The 19,981-nt window shown below is 47.3% G+C and overlaps 1 protein-coding gene across 1 annotated transcript in view; it reads left to right on the top strand.

The window, feature by feature from the left end:
- Positions 1-280: 280 nt before the first annotated feature.
- The window catches only part of Bach1 (BTB domain and CNC homolog 1), a 36,249-nt gene continuing 16,548 nt past the window's right edge, over positions 281-19,981 (top strand). The window contains exon 1 of the mRNA XM_042676936.1: positions 281-376. The gene's annotated coding sequence lies outside the window, so the exon portion shown is untranslated. The remainder of the gene's footprint in view (positions 377-19,981) is intronic.

The following is a 19,981-nucleotide window of genomic DNA, read 5'->3' as shown; positions in this document are numbered from 1 at the left end:
CGCCGTGCGCACAGGTGGGACACCCAGCCTCCGAGCGCTGGGGCGCGCGCGCGCGCGCGCGTGGCGGGAGCGGGTACCCCGCCTCCAGGGGTGTGACCTATCCCACGAAGGGGCGTGGCCTACACCGTGAAGGGCCCGGGCAGGAGGGGCGTGGCCTCGTGCCACGGGGGCGTGGCCCCCGGCGGGGCGGGGTTTCGGGTCCGGGAGGCTCGGGCGGCCGCGGCGGGCGGGCGGGCGGGCGGGTGGCGGGGCCGGGCGGAGGGGAGGGGACAGAGCGGCCGGCCGCGCGGAGGGAGTGAGTCACCTGACCGCTGCCCGCGCCGCCCGGAGCTCGCTGGCTGCCGTCAGTCGGGCCTCGCCACCGCGTCTCGGCTGGGTGAGTGGCCTCGGTCGTCCTGTCCGCCCTTCCGTCCCGGGGCGGTTCAGCCGGCAGGGGTGGCGTCCGGGGAGGCGGGCGGCGGAGGGGTCTGGGGTGGGGCGCAGCGGGGATCGTGGGAGTGTGTGTGTGGGGAGAACGGCTGCCGGCGGTCCCCCGGTTCCTGGAAGCGGCCGTGTTCTCTGGAAGGGACGCCCCGCGCGCGCGGTGCTGGCAGCCCGGCCCGCGCCGTTGTTTACCCGCCGCCGCCGCCGCGCGGTCCTTCACCCGGGGCGGGGAGGGGGGGCGCCGCGGGGTGCGCGTCCCCGGTCCCAGGCCCGATCCCGCCCCCCACCCCCACCCCGCACTCCCACCCCACCCCCGGCCCGCCCGGGGCTGACACATCAGCACCGCCCCGGCGGCCGCCCGGGCCCGGTGTGGTTCCCGCGCGTCCCCCTGCGCCCAGGCCGCCGGGGTCCAACCACGCAGGACAGGCCGAGACGGTGGCCCGGAGCTGGGGAGGATCTGAGTCTCCCCGTCCCGGTACCCCCGGGCTGGTCTTTGTGTTGGAGCTGTGCCCCCACAGGGGCGAGAGTGGGGTGTGGATGGCCGCGGAACCCGCGTGGGGCTGGGGGTCGGTGGGGGCGATCGGGGCGGTCGGGGCGCATCGCCTTCTCCCTCCGACCCGGCAGCTCCGCGTCCCCGAGTTCGAATCGCTCCGAATGCCCCCCCCGCCCCACCCCCTTCCCCGGGGTGTGCTTCCCTTGGGCTGAGTCAAGGTGGACGGGAGTAAGTCAGTGTGGAAGAGCGCGTGTGGCCAGCGCGCCGCGCGTCACGCCTGCGAGAGAGAACAAAGACGGCGGTCGTGGGGGGCACAGGGTTCTCCCGTTCCGGTCTAGGTCTTTGTTGGGGCTTCTGGACACGTTTTCAGTTATTTAATTTGCTGATTTGGATGTAACGTCCCTTTCCCGGGAAGCCCCCGGTGCGGCCGTGGCCGGCCTGGTTGCGTGCCATCGGCTCGGTCCCGAAGAGGAAGGGAGCACGGAGAGGTTGCGGGGCCGGCCTCCCCCCCGCGCCGGGTCCCCACCCCGCGCCTGGCTCCTTGCGGGTTGGTGTTGCCAGGGTTGGGGGCCGGACTTGGCCACTTCTGCCCGGTGGACCTCTCCGAGACGCCTCCGGGGAGCAGAGGGGGCCCTGGGTGAGTCAGTTCGGCGTCGGAGGCGAGATGGCACGGGGTCGGGGGCGGGGGGGGGGGTTGAACCCCCCAGCGACTGTCGGGGGGTTCACCGCGCCCGGTGCCGCCCGCCGCGGGGTTGGGTAACGAGGTAGGGTGACTCTTGAAAAAAGTTGGGTTGCTGAGTCACTCACCCCAGACGGAGAGGTAATTAGGAACAGCCTGGGCCGAGGAGTTCAGCACACGCCTCCACCTTCAAAGGCCCGGGCGCCCGGCCGAGGGGCGGCCGCCGGAGCAGCCCCGGGGCTGCTGCAGACACCGGCCGGTCCCCGCGGCGGGGGTCCCGGGCCGCCGGCCTCGCCGCTGGTCACCCCCGCCTCCTGCGGGACAGTGAACCGGACTGGGGCCGGAGAGAGCCATAGCTAGGGGAGAAATTTGCTACCCCGAGGCACCAGGTCCAGCAACCTGGGAACAACAACAAAAAAAGCCCGGGTGGCTTCTACTCAGTTGATTGTGTCCCTCTTTTCTGGAATGGTGGTGGTTGTTGCCAGTTGGTGGTTAATCTGTGGCTAATCCAGGTCAAAAGTGAGCCATATGTGTTATTCGTGGAAATGTCTTTGTGACTTCACAAAAGGGGGTTGATCTCATTTGTTGTTGTTGTTGCTTTTTCTTGGCCCTTGGGCTTTTCAGGAATACCTGAGTAGTTTCCCCGAGTCGCGCAACCGAACCCGCATGGACTGAGCCGGTCTCTAACTTGAGTGAAGTTTCTAAAGAACTGTTTACACGAATCTGTCTTACTCTCCTGGTCTTTGGTGGTGTAATCTTTGCACCCTAGGCCCTCGTGTTTTTGCTTTAAAAACAAGTCCTCTATTCACTGTGTAGGCATGGAAAATGGTGAGTGTGTGTATGGTGCACACGCGTGCACCTACACGTGTGCAGACACATAAACAGAATATCTGGCTTCTTACCTTTGCCCTTCCCCGACCCCCAACAGAAATAATGATCCTTATTGATGGAAAGTAGTTTGTTGAAACATTTTGTAATAGAAGAAACAAACAACCAAACAGTTACTCTTGCTTTAAGTGTGGGACTAGAGCAGATTAGCAACCATTTTTTTTTTTTAAATGTACTTGGATTTCTAAGGTGGTGTACAAGATTAATTTTATGTAAAAATAAGGAAAATATAAAGCCTAAAGATACAGATGAAAAACAAGGCTTGCATGTTGAGTAATATGAGTGTATGGCCTTCATTCTTTTTCTGTTAGGTAATGTAAGAAGATTGTTAAAAGTACATGCTATTTTCCAGAACTGGAATCTAAAACAAAAACCACCAAAAAAACTAACTCCCTTAAAAATATATAAAAAAGGACCAGCTTTTAATGACTTGATTTAGAGCTGCAGTTATTTCAGAAGATTTTATAATATTTATCTTTTATATGTATTTTAAAGATTACAGTGGTAGAGTGCTTGCCTTGCATGCATGAGGCCCTGGGTTCGATTCCTCAGTACCACATAAGCAGAAAAAGCCAGAAGTGGCACTGCGGCTCAAGTGGTAGAGTGCTAGCCTTGAGCTGAAGAGCTGAGGGACAGCGCCCAGGCCCAGAGCTCAGGTCCCATGACTGGCAAAAAAAAAAACAAAAACAAAACACAAAACACAAAACAAAAAAAAGATTACTGTATTTTAAAGATTAGAACCTTCACTATAACTACATTTCCTATTACCGTTAAAGTTTTTATTGTTATTATGAAGGTGATGTACATAGTTACATGTCAGGGGAAGAGTAGTTTGTTTTTGGACAATGTCACCTCTTCTCCCACTCTATTATATATATTATATATATATAAATATGTATACATGTCTTCTTGTTGTTGTTGGTGGTGGTGGTGATCATGGGGCCTGAACTCTGGGCCTGGGCGCTGTCCCTCAGCTCTTTAGCTCAAGGCTAGTGCTCTACTACTTGAGCCACGGTGCCACTTGTAGCTTTTTCTGCTTATGTGGTGCTGAGGAATCGAACCCAGGGCCTCATACATTCAAGGCAAGCGCTCTACCACTGAGCCACCTTCCCAGCTCCTCTATTATATTTTGGAAAGTAGGAATAGAAAGTAAAAAATATTCATTTAGTTACATTTGATACTATGCTATTTTGAATTTGGGATAAACTTAGCAGCAGGCTTACTTAATGTATGTGATTTGAAGTGTGGCAGAGAAGGTGTAATTGGAACATTTGAAGACAATTTACACATTGCATGTAATATGATGCATCTTCCTAAGATACATACTTCTTGTTACTTCTTGACAGCCTGTTGCCTCCCTTACGCCCTCAACCCTCCCTCTTCTCTTCTTTCCCTTCCTTCCTTTTCCTTTTATCCATGCGTATATATTCTAATGACAACTAATAAGACTAGGACGTCAACAGTTTTCTTAGGAGGTAGCATTTATTAGAAAAAACGATTTCCCAGGAGTGCTGGTGGTATTTACCATGCAGCCAAATCTCCTGTGCCCAGCACCTCTGTGCTGAGGCCTGCCTCCATACCCCTAATAAAGAGGTGACAGAACTGGGAAGGTGGCTCAGTGGTAGAGTGCTTGCCTAGCATGCATAAAGCCCTGGGTTCGATTCCTCAGTATACCACATAAGCAGAAAAGCCAGAAGTGGTGCTGGGCCCAAGTGGTAGAGAGCTAGCCTTGAGCAAAACAAGCCCTTGAGTTCAAGCCCTAGGACTGGGGAAAAAAAGTGACACTTAAAATACCAATTGCAAAACTATGTACAATGACCAGGTGTCTTTGTAAATGACAGGACTTACGTTTTAGGAACATCCTCCTCCCTTCAGTTTTCCCAGGATATTCTACTTGAGGGAGAATTGCTTCTCCTAATGCTTCTACAGAATGGAGGGCTTATGCTGTGTGTGAGGAAAAAAAAAAAGATTTATGAGGCTATTTTGGTTAAGTATGATGCCAAATATGGTAATCTACCAATGTCCAAGGTATGGGTAATTTGAGTACTATTTGCCAGAATCTGGGCTCCTTGGAGAGAGTGAACATTTCAGGATGACAGATAAAATATTGGTTTACATCCCCACTAGGCCTGGGTGCCAGTCTTACTCGGAGTACAGAAGTAACAGAACTGAAACTGTGGCTTGGTTCTTATACACTTGACAGAAGCAGTGAGCTAAGTGGTTTGAAGTAGGAACCAGACCTCTGAAGGTCAAGTTCTGGCTGGGTCATCCTAGACAGCTGTGAGGATTCAATGTGTTAACTAAGGTGATAAACTGAAGAGTGCAGGCTTTATTTGAATTATTGCTAAATGTTTGGTGTTATTTTCTGTTGTCCACAATGAGGAAATCGCTCACTTACTCATTTTGGAGCATTTGGCCATTGACAAATTAGAATGAGGAGTTCCAGGCAGCAGATCCCTGCTACTGGGAAAACTGAAGTGAGTGCTGAACTGATAAATTAGTACCATGTCCCATACACTTGGCTTCTGAGGGGCAAGGAACTCAGGAACAGCTTTTATGTGAAGTGGTCTATCAGTCTCAAAAGAGTTTCCCTCCCCTCCCCTCCCCCAGCAGATTGTTCCCAGGCAATGCCAATTAATTGAAGTGTGTGTGTGTGTGTGTGTGTGTGTGTGTGTGTGTGTGTGTGTGTGTGTGTGTGTGTGTGTGTGTGTGTGTGTGTGTGTGTGTGTGTGTGTGTGTGTGTGCGCGCGCGCGCGTGGTGGGGCTTGAACTCAGAATCCAGGCACTGTTCCTGAGATCTTTTGCTCAAGGCTAGTACTCTACCACTTTGAGCCACAGTGTCACTTCCAGTTTTCTGGTGGTTAATTGGAGATAAGAGTCTCATGGACTTTCCTGCCTGAGCTGGCTTTGAACTTTGATCCTCAGATTTCAGCCTCCTGAGTAGCTAGGATTACAGGCTTGGTGACCTATTTTTACCAGTAGTTGACTTAGATTGGATGGAGCAAATGCAGTTCAGGTTGTTTAGATGTTGACTTTCTTCTACTTTTCATGCTGTTCTTCCTACAGAGCAGATCCCTAGTTTAATTTCCAGTCAAGATGACTTTAGAAATGTTAATAGGATAATAAAAATTGTCATAGGAAACCCTAATAAAAATAGTTGGTGGTTGCTGGTGACTGCTGGGTGTGCCTGGAGTTTTGTGGCTCTGGAGTCCTCTCTCAGCATTTGCTGAAGTTTAAAATTAATGCAGCTAAAGCTGTGCCTGCCCTCCCTCCCTCCCTCCCTCCCTCCCTCCCTCCCTTCCTCCCTTCCTCCCTTCCTTCTTCCCTTCCTCCCTTCCTCCCTTCCTCCCTTCCTCCCTTCCTCCCTTCCTCCCTTCCTTCCTTCCTTCCTTCCTTCCTTTCTGGCCTGGGCTTGAACTCAGGGGCTGGGGCATTATCCCTGAGTTTCTTTTTTGCTCAAGGCTAGCACACTGCCACTTGAACCATACACCATGTCTGCCTTTTTCTGCCTATGCGGTACTGAGGAATGGAACCCAGGGCTTCGTGCATGCTAGGCAAGCACTCTACCACTGAGCCACCTTCCCAACCCTGCATCCATTCTTTCAAGAAAGTGAACTCAAAGCCTTTTTGTTTCTTTTAAATTGTCAATTTTTATTGGCATATATGAGTTACATGAAGGACTTTCATTGCTATATTGCCATACATGCATATAACGTACTTAGATTAAATTCAGCCCTGAAAGTCTCTTTCTCTTAAGATTTCCCTGTGAAAAGTGTCCTAGAGAGTGGTTACTTTTTAAATAAAGTAATTCTTTGCAGTTTCTACTTGGTAGAGTCATTCTCGGGTCAGTTGTTTGGTTAATCAGCCATAAGAGACTGTTGGTATTTTTGGCCAAAGGAGGTCAAGCTTTCAGCGTCCAGATGAAGACATGGGGATGCACACCTCTGACCCCCTGATTTCCTTCCTCCCTCCCTCCCTCCTTCCTTCCCACCCACCCTTTCTTCTTCCTTCCTTTTTCTCACTCCCCCCCCCCCCCTCCCGGTCCTGGGGCTTGAATTCGGGGTTGGGCCCTGTTCCTGAGCTTCTTTTGCTCAGGCCTAGTGCTCTCCCACTTGAGCCACAGAGCCACTTCTGGCTTTTTCTGTTGATATGGTGCTGAGGGCCTCATGCATGTGAGGCAAACACTCTACCACTGAGTCACCTTCCCAGCCCTGACCCCCTGATTTTCTGCTATCATTTTCTCCTGCCTCTGTCTCCTTTGCAAGGACTAGGGTATTCTGAAGTTAATTCAGTGCAGTGACTTCTCATTCATCTGTTATGGAACTGGCCATAAAAATATGTAGCTGTAAAAGACTGATTAACATTTTTTTAATACATTTATGAGGTCTGTCATTTCAGAGTCAGTTGTTTTTGGTAAGATCAGTGATTTTATTAGTGCATATTATATATTTAGAGATTACTTTTAGAAATGAAAAGCTGTCATCATATCTAGACCAGGTGTCTTCATTTGCAAGGAACCTGAAGCCTCTTTTAATTACTGTGGTTTCTGTGGAGTGTTTTCTGCATGGCTCGTGATTCTGTCCTATATAAGAATTTAAAAGAGGAGAATGAGCCAATTGTTTGTTTGTTTTTCTATTTGGTTGGTGTTGGGATTTGAAGGCAGGGCTTTCCACAGAGCTATGCATCTAGCCCCTTTTTCTGTAGTTATTTTTCAGTGTCTTGGCTGGCCATCCTTGAACTTTGATTTTCTTAGCTATGCTTTCTAATATGATATCTGGGATTAAAGATATATACCATCATACGTTGAGATAGAATCTTCATGACTTTGGAGCTAATCTTAAACCTCAGTTCTCCTGATTGCTTCCTCCAGAACAGGTGTGATCCAGTATGCCTGTATCTTTTTTTATTTTTTATTTTTTGCCTGTACTGGGGCTTGAACTCAGGGCCTGGGTGCTGTCCCTGAGCCTCTTTGTGCTCAAGGCTAGCACTCTACCACTTGAGCCACAGCGCCACTTCTGGCTTTTTCTGTTTATATGGTACTGAGGAATCAAACCCAGGGCTTCATGTATGCAAGTCAAGCACTCTGCCACTGAGCCATATTCCTAGACCATGTATCTATTGAATCTGTTAATTCTTTTTCACATGAACAAGACACATAAGTAGAAAGCATTCTTCCCTGTTCCCTACCTTCAGTTCTAGCTGTTCAGAGAAATCAAAGTGATGCTGGTTAGACTGAATCTGGCTGCTACTATCAGCTTTCCTTTTTGCGTGCGTGCGTGCGTGCGTGCGTGTGTGTGTGTGTGTGTGTGTGTGTGTGTGTGTGTATGTATATGTATATGTGCACACGCGTGCACACATTAGTTCTGGGGCTTGAACTCAGGGCATAGGTACTGTCCCTGAGCATTTTTTCCTCAAGGCTGATGCTCTATCACTTGAGCCACAACTCTACTTCCAAACTATTAAGTGGTCAATTTTAGATAAGAGTCTCACATATTTACCTGCCTGGGCTGGCTTTGAACCTTGATCCTCATGTCTCAGCTTCCTGAGTAGCTAGAATTACAGGCACAAGCCACTGGTACCCAGCAAATTACCTTCTAAGTGCTACATGTAATTTGTCAGGTTGTGTAAAAAGGTGTTTGCCTCTGTGGGCATCCCCTACCTAGGTTGTCTGTTCAAGGCCCTCGGGGGCCCACCCACCTTTCATTCTCTGGAGCAGCCATCATTCGTGGCACAGAAGTTCAGATACTAAGCAGTATGTTCTCCTGCCCAGCCCTAGCCCTCTCCTCTCTTCCTGAGCATGCTCAGAACTGCTGGTCAGCTTGAAGAGTGAGGACTCATTGTGTTTCACCTTTCCTGGCTCAGAGCTCTCTTATCTTCTTATGCTTTCTGCTCTCCTCGCCCCAAACCCTCACCCCCAATGTTTGCTTGATGTAGATAAGTAGGCCAAGTTCATTTCAACATTTGTGGCATGCCTGTTTTTTAGGAAATGGGTTTATTTTTAACATACAAAACAATTATTTATCTGTAATGTCTTTAGACTGGGAATTCTTTAGGTGCTAGAAGTACAGAACTTTTCCTAAGTTACATGTTGGGGAGCCTAAGCTCTAGAAAGTTGCCAAAGCCTCAGATGTTGAAATGGTTGTGTAGTTTAGTGGGGGAACAACTTGTGTTGGCAGTTATTCATGTTCACACAGATGCAATATATTTCAATACTAGTCACCTTCTCTTTTTATTCAGGTCCTCTTTTCCCTCTTCTCCCTTACTCTCGTCCCCTAAACAGTCCTATAGTTAAGTCAACTTTGTGTAAATATATGTATAGATGTGCATATGTATGAGCGTATTTGTTTATTTTGTGAGACAAGGACTTCAACTCAGTGTCTGACTTACAATTACACTCACTGGCTGGTGCTCTACCACCTGAGCTCCAACCCATAAAGGTTATTTTCTCTTCTATTTTCTTTTTTTTTTTTGTCCAAGACCAAGATTTGCTATGCTTTCAGTTTCGCTCATTGGCTGGCACTCTACTACATGAGCTATGCCTCCAACCTGAGTGTTTTTTAAAGACTAGCTTCCATAAATGAGCAAAAATACAAAATACTTTGCATTTTGAGCTTTACTTATCCCACTCAACATGATCTCTAGTTTCATCTTTTTTTTTCCTGCAAATGACATGATTTCATTTTTCTTTTTGTTGGTGTAATAGTCCTTGGTTTATATGTGTATATGTACATATATATGTGTGTGTGTGTACATATATATATATATATATACATATATATATATATATATATGTACTGTATTTTACAGATCCCTTTGTTTGTTATTGGGCACATAGGCTAATTCCACTGTTGGATCATTGAACAGAACTGCACTAAACATGGGCATGCAGGCATCTTTCTTGGGCATTCACTTCATCTCCTTTGCACGTGTGCCCATAATGGCACGAGCAGGTCATAAGGTAGGTCTATTTTTAGTTTCTGACATCTCTGTTGAAAAGCTATTAACAGTAAAGAAGACTAGAGTAGAAGGAAACAGGTTTTGATAGGGGGAAAGTTGTCAGAAAGGGTGTGTGTGTGTGTGTGTGTGTGTGTGTGTGTGTGTGTGTGTGTGTGTGTGTGTGTGTGTGTGTGTGTGTGTGTGTGTGTGTGTGTGTAAGAATCTGGAGAGTTGATGAGGAAGGCAACATTCTTTTTCTGTCCTTAAGCTTAGAAGATGGCAGCCACAAGTTCATCATGTGTTTCAAGTAAAAAAGGATTACGTCTTCTAAAAAGAGGACTCCACCCTCCCCACCCCAGTGGTTTCCTTACCAGTGGGTGAAACTTTTCCTACCCTGTCCCTCCTGTTTCTATTTAGGGTGCACACGCATGCATGCAACCCCAGTCTCTAGCAGTCAAGGAGACCGCTCCGGATTGGCTGAAATGCGTCACAGTTCCCCTTGGATTGGGCCTGGAGGCTACTTCCCCAGGAGCACATAGTGTCAAGTCAGAAGTGGGTAAGCAGCTAGGTATGGTGGCACATGCCTGTAATCCAGCACTGGGAAGGATAGAAAGTTCTGGAACAGTGTGGGCTAAATGTAGTGAGTTCAAGGGCAACTTGGGCTACATGGTGAGATTTGACAAACCAAGTAGATTCTTGAGCACAGTGAGTGTTTGGTTAGAACAATGGGTGAGTGGTGCTGGTGGGTACCACGTCACCCTTGTCCATGTAGGCCAGGTGACAGGTGCACACTCGTGTTTGCTTCTGGAATGTTCAGTGGCTTGTTTGCAACTTGATCTTGATCCTCTGTCCTACTATAATCAAGTAGTACTTTAGCAGCCAGGTCAAATAAATTAGTTACAAGTGGAAACTGCCCTTTCTGCCAAACAAACAAACAAAACACAATAAACAACAAAAAACCCAAAAAACTTAGAGAGTAGGAATATGTGTCCTCCAGCACAGTGAACAGCTGTGTCTCTGTCACTCAGGTAGCTGTGGTCAGGTCTGTGGAGGGGGCCCCAGCTCCCTTGTGATCTGGAAGGCTCCGGCCTGCAACGCGGCCGCTGCAGCAGTGTTTGGTTCCGTTTTGGCTTATGGGTCCAGACTCTTCAGAAGCCGAACTCGGGGGCTGAAGGTAGAGTGAGGTTGTCCCTTCTCTTGTTGTGACTCCTTCTCTGCCATATCCCTCTTTTGCTTTAGTTATTTTTTATATAGGGTCTCAAGTTTTCCCCTTGGGAGCCAACCTTAGAGTACAGTCCTCCTACCTATGCCTTCTACCTATCTCGGATTATAGCTTTGTACCACCAGCCTAGCATATTTGTTGAGAGAGAGGGTCTTAGTAGCCTTGTGCCTGGGCTAGCCTCGAATCCTTCTCCTGTCTGCCTTTGTTTTGCCGGTTGTGAGGCCTTAACTCTGGGCCTGGGCGCTGTCCCTCATCTCTTCAGCTCAAGGTGAGTGCTCTACCATTTGAGCCACAGCAGCACTTCCGGCTTTTTCTGCTTATGTGGTGCTGAGGAATCGAACCCAGGGCCTCATGCATGCAAGGCAAGCGCTCTTACCACTGAGCCACCTTCACAGCTCCTGAGTAGCTCAACTTTTATACGTCATTCTTTGTCCTCCTTCAGTGTCACAGATCTTGGCATTGTGTTTGCAGTGTAAAAAGCAAACGTATAGCTAAATGCATAAATGCTCTAAACTCACAATATAGACATTAATCACTAATATTTGAATCTGTTTGAGAGGACCAAGACACTGAGAAATGAACAGTGCAGGCTTCTGAAGTAGTTTTAACCTTGATTAAATAAAGACCAATGTTGCCTAAGATAGTTGTTGCTGTAATGTTTACCTACCCAGTTGTATTTCCAGCTTTTTATTTGTTTGTTTATTGATTTAGTGCCAGTTCTAGAGCTCAGGGCCTGGGTCCTGTCCTGAGCTTTGGTGCTCAAGCTTCTACCATGTGAGCTACAGCTCCACATCCAGCTTTTTTGGGGGTAGTTAATTAGAGATAAGAGTCTTATGGACTTTCCTGCCAGATCTGGCCTCTTAACAGTGATCCTCAGATCTCAGCCTCCTGAGAAAATGGGATTCCAGGTGTGAGCCACCGGTGCCCGGCTAGTCCAGCTTTATGAACATGCCAGAAATTATTTATCAACTATGATTTGTGATTATCATTCAGTAAAATGAGTTGAGGCTGTTGGACAAACCTGTAGCTTAGAAAGCTCATAGAGATGATTATTTCAGCTCCCAAGTTGACATAAATCATGAAATATGGACCTCAATGTTTTGGTGTTAGCTCTGTAGAAAGAGCCCATTGGCAGTGATGGCTGTTGTCTTTGGCTAGCGGTTTTGTGGTTGTGTTTTTGTTTTTGTTTTTTTGATGCCAGTACTGGGGCTTGCACTCAGGGCCTCCAGCTCTTTCTTGGCTGTTGTGCCCATGGCTGGTGCCCTGCCATGAGTGTTAGCACGGGCCACTTGAGTGACCAATTCCGGCTAGTGTTTTTGCTGTTTAATTGGAGATGAGAGTCTTGAAGACTTTTCTGCTCAGATTGGTTTGGATCCTTGATCCTTTGGATCTCATCTTCCTGAGTAGCTCAGATTATGGGCCTGAGCCCACAGTGCCTGGCTAGAGTAGTTTTTTTTTTTCCCCTTCTAGTCCTAGGGCTTGAACTCAGGGCTGAGAACTCTCCCTGAGCTTCATTTGTTCAAGGCTAGCACACTACCACTTGAGTCACAGTGCTACTTCCCCCTTTTTCTGATTATGGGGTACTGAGGGATCGAACCCAGGGCTTCATGCATGCAAGGCAAGCAAGCACTCTACCACTAAGCCACATTCCCAACCCTTGGACTAGTATTTTATATTTATTTATTTATTTTTGTCGGTCGTGAGGCTTGAACTCTGGGCCTGGGCGCTGTCCCTCAGCATTTCAGCTCAAGGCTAGCACTCTACCACTTGAGCCCCAGCTCCACTTCTGGTTTTCTGGTGGTTAATTGGAGATAGGAGTCTCAGAGGCTTTCCTGCCTGGGTTGACTTTGAACCTCCATCTCCTGAGCTCAGCCTCTTGAGCAGCTGGGATTGCAGTGCCTGGCCAAAAGTGCTAATTTAAGGCTCCGCAATCCTCCTCTCCTTTCTCCTGCCCTGGGCACTCATAGCCCTGGAGTCCTGTGGCAGGACTGAAATCCCCCCTTTGGATCTCGGTTAACCTTTGAGTTTCTGCCCCTGTCAGAGCTCAGTCTCCTTATCTATAGCCGAAGCAGGTCACCCTGATGAGACACTCATCAGCACTAACCAGCGCTGTGAGATTAGGAATTATCTCCCACCCCTGGATGCCCTGTGATGCTCCTCCAGAAGGAGAGCCTCTGGCGGTCTGGGAGGGAGGGAGGGACACTGGCATGGGTTGCTTGCTTGGCCCTCAGGTAGGTGTGGGGGACCTCAGGTGGGTGATACCTGGAAACCAGGCAAAAAGTGCTGCTGCATGCCGCCCCGAGGCGAGGGTGGCCTGGGCTGGGGCTGGGCCTCACCCGTCCAGCCTCCAACCCACTGTGGCATCTCGTCCGTTCATCTCAGCAAACTTACCGTTCCACCCCGTTTGGGGGGAAAGTCTGAACACTTCCTTGCATGGAAGTGGGACAAGGACCCTTGGTCCCTGCCTGCCCTGCCTAGTCCCTGCTGGCAGGGGAGAAAGGGAGGCAGAGGATGGAGGAGGAAAGGGACGGGGTGCATGGTAAAGTTCGGCTGAATAAAGCAGGGCCCGGGAGCATCAAAGAGCGAAGCAGCCATTTCACAAGAGAACGAACACAAAATGAACGTGAGCTCATACAAAACTATCACCAGGAAGTACGAACTAAAACCACAGTGAAATACCATTACACGTGGATTAGGAGAGATAAGATGCGAGGGTTGACGGCAGCGCCCAGTAGCTGGAATTGTCGTGCACTGCTGGTAGCAATGTAAAATGACACGATTCTTTAGAGGAAAAGTACTTAGCAATCTCTAGATAGTTGAACATGGCACCCAGTGTATTGCCTAGATCTTGGACTCCTACAAGAATATGTCTTCTGCAGACATTTTGTTGAGGCTTTATTGTAATACCTCCAAACTGATAGCAATGCAGTTACTACAATAAAGTTAAATGGACACACCAATTATAGCATATCTGTATGATGGAATATTATTTAGCAATTAAAAGGAAGAAACATCTGTGAAATACAACACAAAGGGACATCGAAAGCATTCTGCTGTGAAAAGAAACCCCAAACAAGAGCACACATTGTGACTATTTACATAAAATTTCAAGTGTCATAAAGCAAAATATTGGCCCGGGCAACCAGGAAGAAGTGATCTTAAAGGCCAGGGAGCTTTAAGCTATGATGGGAGTTCATATACACTGGTTATAGTGGCCATGGTTTCATATGCATATACAATTGTGCACATTACACACCTGCTGTTCACACTCCAGAAAACATACCCCCACGTTGATAAAACAGACAGAAGCCAAGACAGCTTCAGCAAAGCAGTAAATCAGTATTGTTGATGTGATCCAGTTAGAGTTGCAGTTCATATTTTCATATCATAGAGCTGTAACAATCTTTAAAAAAAAATGAACTCACTGCCAAGGTTGGGAGAGTGAAAGACCTCATTGTTAGATTCCTCTTAGTGAGAAGTAGGTTCCTTCCTCTTGTTTTGGCTCTGGAGTTTGGATTTCCAAGCTTACAAAGTTTGGAGTTTTCTCATCTTCATTCCGGAATTCTAAGCCTTTTCAAACTATGACCCAGAATTTTCAAAGTTGGATTGGTTGAGAAGTAAACGTGTTAGAAACTGCTAACAATTCAAAATCTTCCCCCTCGAAGCTTAATGTGTTGTCAGCTCTCAGATACGGAATTAGATGTAGTAGTAACTATATCACAAGGGAAATAGCAAGGCCTTCACTTGTGGAAAAGTAGAAAACATACCGACTTTACCTCGGTGGCACCTCTGTGGTTCTGAAATCACTCCAAGCTGCAAAAATTTCTTTTCTTCTAGTTTTAAAAAGTGTACTATTGTATTTCCTTGTATTGTATTAAGCAAAGTTACCAGGTCATGTTTTTTCTCATCCACTGTTGTAAAATAGTAGATTAAAAAAATACAATTTTATTGTTATTATTAAGGTGTTGTACAGAAAGGCTATCATTTCATAAGTCATGTTATGAGCACGGTTCTTCTTGAACATTGTCACCCTTCATTTTCCCCCAGTTCTCCTCTTGTCCACAGGTTGCATAGATCATTTTTCACATAGTATACACTGAATACCATGACTGCATTAAGAAAAACAAAAACACAACAACAATAAAAAACCAGCCGGGCACCAGTGGCTCATATCTGTAATTCTAGCTACTCAGGAGGCTGAGATCTTAGGATCACTGTTAAGAGGCCAGATCTGTCAGTGTATCTTATTCAATCTTATCTAAAGATTTGCTTAAGGTTAAAAGAAATGATTTTACTATGGATGTTTAAACAATTGTGGTCTTCAAACCTTCAAGAAGTTCAAGAAAATAGAAACTCTTGGTCCTTAAGTTACTATAATTTGTGCGTGCGTGCGTGCGTGCGTGCGTGCGTGCGTGCGTGTGTGTGTGTGCGCATGCGCGCCTTTTCTGGTACTTGAACTCAGGGCCTAGGCATTGTCCCTGAGCTGTCTTTTGTTCAAGGCTAGCACTCTACCACGTGTGCCACAGCTCCACTTCCAGCCTTTTGATAGTTTATTGAAGATACGAGTCTCACAGGTTTTTTTTGCCTGGGCTAGATTTGAATCATGATCCTCAGATTTTAACCTCCAAAGGAGCTAGGATTAAGGCATGAGTCACTGGAGTATGGCAAGTTACTCCTCTATTTCTGTTTCCCAGCAGGTGATTCCAATTTTAGGTTTTAGGGAAGAATACTATCTTTTTTGGTTGGTTGTAGGGGTTGAACTCAAGGCTAGCACTCTATCACTTGAGCCACAGCGCCACTTCTGGCTTTTTCTGTTTATGTGGTGCTGAGTAATTGAACCCAGGGCCTCATGCATGCAAGGCAAGCACTCTACCACTGAGCCACCTTCCCAGCCCAAGAATACTATCTTAAACATTCTCCTTTTCTTCCAGTCCTGGGGCTTGAACTCAGGGCCTGGTCACTTTCCCTGAATGCTTTTTTGCTCAAGGCTAGCACTCTACCACTTGAGCCGCAGTAACACTTCTAGCTTTTTCTGTTTATATAGTACTGAGGAATCGAACTTCATGCAAGCCAGGCAACAATTCTACCACTGAGCCACATTCCCAGCCCTCCAAAGAATTTTTGATGTTTCAAGGAGAGTTTCTTTAACAATTGAATGTCATGTAAAGAATAACTATGGCTTTGAGAAGATTCTTTCATGGGCATTTCTACCTGAAATTTACATTTTTTCTTTTTAAATATAAGATCTTAAAAGGACTAAAGGAGACCAAAGGTGTACACACATGATAATGTTAGGTCTTTGCCATCATCTTTTTTTTTTTTGTCCATAGGGAGGCTTGAACTCTGGGCTTGGATGCTGTCCCTCAGCTCTTTAGCTCAAGGCTAGTGCTCTACCACTTGAGCCACAACACCACTTGCGGTTTTCTGAGTGGTTTATTGGAGATAAGAGTCTCATGGACTTTTCCTGCCTGGGCTGGCTTTGAATTGTGATCCTCAGATCTCAGCCTCCTGGGTATCCAGGATGACAGGCTGAGCCACTGGCCCCCAGCATCATCATCTTGAAATATTGAAGATAAAGGGTTCACTAATTTCAGAAGAACACTCAAATTCTGGGTATCTTGAATGTGTTGTAACAGGAAGTGACTTAGAGGATTTGAAACTTTGGTGAGAACTAAGGGAAAATGTGATGAGAGGAATTTGCCTGAGTTTTGTGCCTTTAAAGACGCCGCCCTCTGTCAGGGTGATGCAGGAGTAGCAGACAGGGTGCTGACTTCAGTATCCAGAAGAAAGTCACAGAAATGCACTGACAGTAGAAGGAGAGGAAGGCAGCTTCTGAGGAGTTAACCAGGCTTCCTATCTCTAAGACACTACCTTTTTATAAAGGCCAATATACTTAGCAGGGCCTAGTGTGGTAGTAAGCTCCTGTAATCCCAGCTCCTCAAATGCCAGGCAGAAGTACAAGATCCTATTCAAAACAAACTTAAAGAAAAAAAGGTGGTAGAGTTATGGTTAAGTGGCAGAGCACTCACCTAGTGAGCCAAAGATCCCGAGTTCAATCTATAATACTTAAAAAAAGAGAGAAAGAAAAAATAGCTGACATTATTTCCAAATTCAGGCAGGGAGACCTAAAAACGCATTGGTGAATGCTATCTGGCCTGGGCACCACACTTTCCTTTTGAAGTATAATAACAGTACGAACACTTAACAATAAAGGGGGGAGAATCAGGTGTAACAAAGAAGCTAATCTTGACATTCCTGAGTCAAAAGCAGTTTTAGGTGTAGAGGGCTGGGGTGTTTTGTTCTACTTTTCAGGGCTGAGTGGTGTCTTGGTGCCATATTGCTGGTGGTAGGAACTGTGTGGTCATCTCTTAATTAGGTTAGTGGGTGAAAATGGGCTCCTTATAGCCACCTCACTTCAATAACTAGGAAAATGGGGTTTTAGAACATTTTCCTTTTCTCTTTTTATTTATTTAATTTTTGGTGCCCATCCTAGGGTTTGAACTCAGGGCCTGAGCGCTGTCCCTGAGGGCCTGAGCGCTGTCCCTGAGCTGCTTTTTTTTTTGCTACCACTTGAACCACAGCTCCACTTCTGCCTTTTTGGGTGTAATAGTCTCACACTTTCCTGTTCTGTTTGGCTTCGAACCTCGATCCTCGGATCTCAGCCTTCTGAGTAGCTAGGATTGCAGGCATGAGTTACCAGTGCCCAGCCGGAACACCTTAGAATTTAGGTGTTGCCTAGTGCTGGGCAGTAAGGCCAGATGCTTTCCTTCCTGTGTGGCCTTTGTGCCTGCTCAGTGTGTAGCAGCCAGCACTGGGTCTTTGGCCAGTTGTCTTGTAGGAATGTGTGTAGCGCCCAAAGAAGTGGGCCAGGCTCCCATGTGCCCTCTGTAGTCCTGAAAAAGTCATTCACAAGCTTCTTTCTGCATGCTTGGCTCTGTGGCATTTCCGTTTATATTGGAGTAACCAACTGGACTGTGTGTTTGGAAGATCTCGACGATCTGGCTTTGTAGTCATTCATTCAGCACAAGTGCCTGGAACTGGGCCAAGTACTCTGTTTTACTTGGATTCTGGCAGGGAACAAGCCACACAAGACTGGAACATGTATGCCAAGGACCTAAAAAGGTGAGGAGTTAGCTAGCCAGCTTCAGCTGGGGAGAAGTCCAGGCAGCAGGGCAGAGTGTGTGCAAAGGCCCTGAGATCTGTAGGAAGTGTGTTGGCCAGGGGCAGGGAGGAAGAGATGGTGGGGCCAGAGAGTAGCAAGCGAGGGAGACAGATGAGAGGAGTCTAGAGTAAATAGATGAAAAGTTGATCAGAGAAATGACTTGCATAGGGAGCCAGTCATTTGGAGATCTGAGAGCGCCTGCCAGGTGGAAGGCTTTGGTGAATATTGTCACCGTAGGAAGTAGCAGCTCCTGTTTGGTGTTTGCTTGCCATGGGCTGGACACTGTGCTGTGCCCTTCTCCCTCATCCTGTCAGCTTCACACCATGCCTGTGCGGCGGTTTTGCTGCACCTGTGTGCGGGAACCCGCAGTGGGGCTGACGGGCTTGGCCAAGGAAATGGCAGAGCTGAGATGTGAACCCAGACAGTACAGGTTCCAAACCTGAATCCGTGGATCCGCCACACCTGTGTTCAATGGTGGTGGATGGTGACTGCTCTAACCGTTGAGTGGATCATGACCGGGATTTTTTTCTTTTTCGTAACAAAGCAATACCAGGTAATTTTCTTTCAAATCAATCCAGTGCTGTGTGTGTGCGCGCGTGCACACACATGCGCTGGTCTTGGAGCTTGAACTCAGGACCTTGGTGCTGTTTCTGAGCTTTTTATGTTCAAGGCTAATGTTCTACCACTTGTGCCGTAGTTCCACTTCCAGCTTTTGTTTTTGGTGGTTAATTGAAGATAATTCTCCTGGACTTCCCAGCCCAGGCTGGCTTTAAACATGATCCTTAGATCACAGCCTCCTGAGTAGTTAGGATTACAGGCGTGAGACACCAGCACGGAGCTAAACCAGCGCTTTTGAGGAATGCAGGCTGCGAAGTGATTCTGTTAGACCCGCCCCCTGTCTTCAACTGGCCATCACTTGGAGATGGACTGGCCACACCCCCATTCTGTTATTCTCCTGTCCTGGTGAGGACACAGGTATCCAAAGCAAATGACACAGGAAGGCAGGATTCTGAGCTTCTGGGGTCCATCTCATTAACCTTTCCTTGGCCAAATTAAATTTAACTCAAGCATTGTCTGATATAAGCAAAACAGACAAACCAAACAAAATCCAGAAACAAACAGGCCAAGTGATAGAAAATAGTAACTGAATCACACTGTTTGGAGGTGGGGATAGGGTCAATTATTTTTTTTTTAATAGAGTAGAAAATACCCAGAGAACTTTTCACGTCGTAAGGCTAAATAATGATGTGTGGAATGCATTTGATAAACATATTTGTACATGTGTGAATGCAACCATTGCAAAGGTCAAAGAGCGTGTCTGCAGGCAGGGGCTGATTGATGGTGGTATAGGTCAGCACTGTGGCAGTGCAGACAGAAGACCTGTGCAGAGAGAGGCCACAGGACTGGCGTGGAACTTGGCAGTCCGAGCCTGGCTTGGGTGCCTTGCCATACACGTTGAGCCATCCTGCTCTGCATGCTTGCATGGCTCTTCCTGCCTGTGACAGTTCCAGCAGTGGCAGCCTTTAACACAAAACTAGCATGCTTTGAAGGATTTCCAAGCCAATGCCAGGAAAGCATAAGGAGGCTTGGGGACTAAGACCCTTGTGGTTGAGCACCCTGGAGAAGATGGGCCTATGGTTCTTCCTGCAGAAGATGGGGTGGGGCTGGGGGTATTTCTTTTAGTGAAGGTGCCTCTCCTATTCCTAACAGGCATTCCTTTGGCTGACAAGTTAAAAGTGAGAGGGAATCTCAAAAAGGACCTTATTCTTGCTTTGTAAGAGTACACACAACTCAAGATGTTGTATTCATTCTCGTATTTAATTTTGAAGTAACTACCCCTTTGTTGTACAAATACTTAAAAACATAATAAACGTTTTTTTGAAGTGACCTATGATGTCATGTGGCATGCAGAACCAGTGGAAGATGTGTGCAGACCAATTCACCTGAGGGCAAGTTCACCACCCAGGGAGAGAGTGTGTTCTCATGGCCTGCTTTGGAAGAGCTTAATATTTCAGCTGTTTTGAGATCTTTAAAAATAGGTCGTGTTGGTGACAGTGGCTGACACCTGTAATCTCGGCTGCTCAGGAGCTTGAGATCTGAGGATTGTGGTTTGAAGCAGCCTGGGCAGGAAAGTTGTGAGCCTCTTACCTTCAATAAACTACTGACATGCCAGAAGTG

The sequence above is a fragment of the Dipodomys spectabilis genome, unplaced genomic scaffold (assembly GCF_019054845.1).
Source record: "Dipodomys spectabilis isolate Male_0828 unplaced genomic scaffold, ASM1905484v1 ptg000032l, whole genome shotgun sequence".
Classification (NCBI taxonomy): domain Eukaryota; kingdom Metazoa; phylum Chordata; class Mammalia; order Rodentia; family Heteromyidae; genus Dipodomys; species Dipodomys spectabilis.
The sequence above is the reverse complement of the archived record's forward strand: the minus strand, read 5'-3'. Positions and strand labels throughout refer to the sequence as shown.